At 41.0% G+C, this 4,214-nt stretch overlaps 1 long non-coding RNA gene across 1 annotated transcript; it reads right to left on the bottom strand.

Annotated features, from left to right (window-relative positions):
• Positions 1-371: 371 nt before the first annotated feature.
• On the bottom strand, positions 372-1,768 carry LOC111731396. The gene is made up of 2 exons (XR_002777112.1): positions 725-1,768; positions 372-450 (listed from the first exon to the last, which is right to left on the bottom strand). It is a non-coding gene; the product is annotated as an uncharacterized LOC111731396 (long non-coding RNA).
• Positions 1,769-4,214: the final 2,446 nt, after the last annotated feature.

Below are 4,214 nucleotides of genomic sequence, written 5' to 3'. Positions count from 1 at the left end.
AAAATTAGGGAGCAAAGTCAGACAAAGGCGGGTCCCTTAAATGCAAAGAGGTTTGGTAAGAAAATGGTCCGTCTTCCAGGAGCCTCTCCCAGCTGCTCTCCAGCCAACCACGGGCACCCGAGAGCTCTGAGTCAATTTTCAATTTTATTCCCATGCAGCCTTTGAAGAATTCTGAATATTACTGTTTTCTTAGCTAAGTACGTGCCCTACCACTGACCCTATTATTCTTTGATAATCTGATTTTCTCTCATTTCTGCTGGTTGTATAAGTGTAGTATATCTACTGAAATGTATATTATAATTATTCTAGAATGTTCTGTTATGGGGTATGTAGGTGTAAGCTGAGTTTTCTGTTCTACATTAAAAATGAGCTACAATTTAGGAAAGTCTTTAATAAACGTTTGTGGGCAAAGAGACCTCATCGAAATGACAGCATTCGATTCTTCCTTATCTGTGATAGTAGAAGAAAGCAATGGTGAAATTCTTCCGAAAGAGTGGATAAAGAATAACAGATTTTGAATTAAATTTAATGGATTTTCCCCCTCACTGGATTTGCCGCCTAAATTTTTTTTTTTTTTAAATCTAGATCACATTCGAAGTGATTTCACATCCTTTTTACACACATTGTCATGTGCGGATGAGAGATCTGACTGCTTCAGGATGGCCCGGGGAACGCAAACTGCCCCTGGGAAATTTACACGCAGATAGTGAGCTGGTGGTTGTACCTGAAACACTGATCCAGATTCAATTCAGTCTGTGCAGGAGACTTCGGGCTCTGTAGAGAGGAAGCGAGAGAACTAGTGTTAAATAAGCCACATTCAGAGACTGCAATGTGCTGAGCAGCCCTGCAGCCAGGCCACGAGGACACCTGCAGAACCAAGGAAGGTTTCCGGTGGGATGCTAACAGCCCATTCCCCACACCTGTGAAGGGGAAGCAGGAAAAACAGTCTTTAAGTGGCGCCTATACAAAATAAAATCGTTCATTCTCTATGGCTAGAACCATAGAGAACCTGTGGATTACAGGCCGGGGACTGCCAGCAGGCCTTTCATGCTACATGCTCTTACCTTTTCATGCTGCATACTCTTCCCTTTCCCCTTCCTCACTGTATGTCCATATCAAAGGAAATGGGTAAACAAAGTATTTAAACTAACTCACAGGAACGGAAGAATGATACGTAAACGGAATTCCCCAAACAGTCCGGATCCTTCTCAATGTCTTTTTCTCTGTCCCTCTAGGTGTCTTTCTCTCCGACTCTCTCAGTGCCTTCACTCTGTCTCTCTCCATTGTCTCTGTCCCTCTGAGTCTCTTAGGCTCTCTCTCAGAGGAGACCACGCTCAGATCGTGGAGTGTTACCCCTTTCTCTAATAAACTTCCCTTTTTAATTCCAGCTTTGGCGTGTTTGGATTCTTTCTACAGCCTCCGCCAAAGGACCCTCTTCTGTGTCAGTGCAGGGCTCGGTCTTCCCTGCTCGAGGAAGCCGCCCTGTCCTGCATCATGGGGATGGCCGTGGCCAGGTCAGTGTAATGGGAGCCTTTCCCGAACAGGACAAGCAAGCTTAAGCTTTTAAAATGGTCCCTAGTTTAGAGCTCTAGACGAAAACTCCATTTTAGTACTTTAAAGGTAGAGCTGATGACTTATTACTGTTACTTATTTGTAGAGAGAAAACCCACTTTCTAGTCTTTCCCCTTATGAAATATCCTATCATGTACAGACAATGGGCTGCCATGGAATAAAGCTGGCGAATGTTAAACATAATTTTATTCTATGCATGGTTGTTTGCTGTTATGATGCTTATGAGGGAACAAGTAGCCTCAAAGAATCCTTGAGGGTACTGTTGTCCCTGCTTTCTGCTATGTTTGCTGTATTTCCCTGGTCTTATTAGCGCTATCGTTTGATGTACTTACACGCAGGGTCTTTTTCTCCTCTCAATGTTCGCCATTGAAAAACAAACAGAAACCCAACAATGGAAAATTAAGACAACCAGCAAAACTCATGCACTTCGTCAGAATCAATTATCATACTAAGGAGCCATAACTGTAGGTTTTACATCTGTACAGGCCACTACCATCTGTTCGCCCCCAGCAGATGTGCGCATCAGTGAGACGGCACGGGTTTTTCAACTATGTTGCTGCTCTCATGTCATATTAAAATTATTCTTACCTAATTTCCAAAGATCCGTATTGTGCTTATATGTGATTGATGGATTAAGAGGCGTTTGCGATGATTCGCAGTCTCTGGGTTACCTTTTACCTGGAGGAAATGTGTCTCTGGTGAAACAGGAACCCAATTGCTGTCCCGCAGCTTTCCCTTTGTCCTTCGTTTGCTAGGAGGCTCTGGAAACACACCTTGGGGCTGGGGATGAGGATGAGGTTTGGGGGGAGGCTGACTGCTTTTGTGCCTTCTTTGATCTATGAAAGACAATCATAGAGGCAATTTTGACTCCTAAAGAACAGGCAGTAGATATTCAATTAATAACCTTGAAGTTGGACCGATCTTATCTTTCCTGTTCCTAGTTCTTCTAAGGAGAACAAAATCCCACATTTCTCGTCTTCTAGTCCTTACCAATACAGCACCCGCAAATTATCATATACTTTTAGTTAATTCTACTCAAAGTACTTTTCGGGGAAAACATAATTTAACCTAATGAGGTAAAAATATCAGCGACATAACTCAGATGAGAGCAGCCATGGTTGTTAATATGTATTTGTGAAATGCTGAAAGTTCTTTGTTCAAAAATTTAAATTAAAAAAAAAGATGTCCTTCTATTTGTTTTTATACTCTGTTTTTGTACAGTACTATTCATGAAATACAACTCGTCATGTACTTAGGATAAACGGAATAAAGTGGGATTATTAATTAACTGTTGCTGCACAATTGTCACAAAGAAGAACATGAAATATTATGATTTAGAAGTTTCGTCAAAGTGAAGAATGGTCGTAATTTCAATTTCTGAGGTATGGAGAGGGAAACGAGAATGGAAGGAGGGGGAGGGTGGAGCAGCGAATGGGAAGGGGAGAAAAGAGGGGTGGGAAATGCTGTCCATCACAAAATCTACTGAGCATTCCAAAAAAAATTTGGACGTGTAGATCAAAGCTATTTGAAAATATGTTAAGTCTTGAGTCTTCAGTGAATGACTCATCTGGTACAACTAATTAGTAAGTAATAAGACAAATGTTAAGTTAATGTCTTATTAGAACAGAATCACTGGAAACGGTGCCAAAGACTATTCTCTTTACAGTAGTAATGCAGAGCCAGATGGGAATGATGCTTTGCCTGCCCTGAAAATCCTACAGATCTGAGAGCATCTGAGGCCCGAATCTCCTAAAGAAAGGGGCGGCCTAAAGAAGTCCTACTTTCAGCCAATTACTATGTATTTACTGGGAATAAACTCAGCTACGGAGTCATTATCGTTAACAAAGAACTTATTGAACACTTGCATATTGTGCTAAATAAACACTATGTACTTAATGTAAAACCATATCCATGATAATCAACATGGTATCTTCTTTAGTCTAATCTTAGTTGTTATATAATAGAAAGTGGGTTTTATTATACTGACAATCGTAGGAGAGGAAAAATAACTTTCCCTCTACCCTTCTGAGTTCTTAGCTGAGACCTTTGTAATAAAAGACAGATTGAGAAGAGAAAAAAACAAGCAGAAGCTTATTAACCTGTGTACCTAATGCATCTATAGGAGTTGCCCAGGAAAAACGAGTCACTCTCCAAAGTGGCTTAGAATTCAGGATTCAGTACCATCTTAAAAGGGAAGGGGAGGGGAACACAGGCCTCTTAAGGGAGAGTAAATGATTTTAAGGAAAGATGAATGGGCCTTTAGAAGAACAGATGGGAGGTAGGGCAGTTTGTGACCAAGTTTGTCTGAGTGCGGTGTCAACCTGCAGTTTCCTCTTCCGTGATGAGTCAATCTTTTCTGGTTCATAAAACTCCTGGGCAAGGATTTATGCCATTTGGGCTCCTTCTGGAGGATCTGTCCTTGGGAAGATAAGGAGAGTTCAGAGAAAGTCTCTCCTAGCACTTGCTTTTTAAAAAGTACCTACAGCTCAACATCATCAATATACCAAAGCGGCATATTTTGGGGTGGATCCTGCTACCTTTCTCAATCAGAAATAAGAGGAAAAAATGTTTCATGTGGGGAGAAATGAAAAATAATAGCAGAACCCTCATTTGATATTACTACTTAAACATGAAAATTTAAC

This window comes from Pteropus vampyrus, unplaced genomic scaffold (genome assembly GCF_000151845.1).
Source record: "Pteropus vampyrus isolate Shadow unplaced genomic scaffold, Pvam_2.0 Scaffold370, whole genome shotgun sequence".
Taxonomy (NCBI): Eukaryota; Metazoa; Chordata; class Mammalia; order Chiroptera; family Pteropodidae; genus Pteropus; species Pteropus vampyrus.
This window is presented reverse-complemented; position numbering and strand designations above follow the sequence as displayed.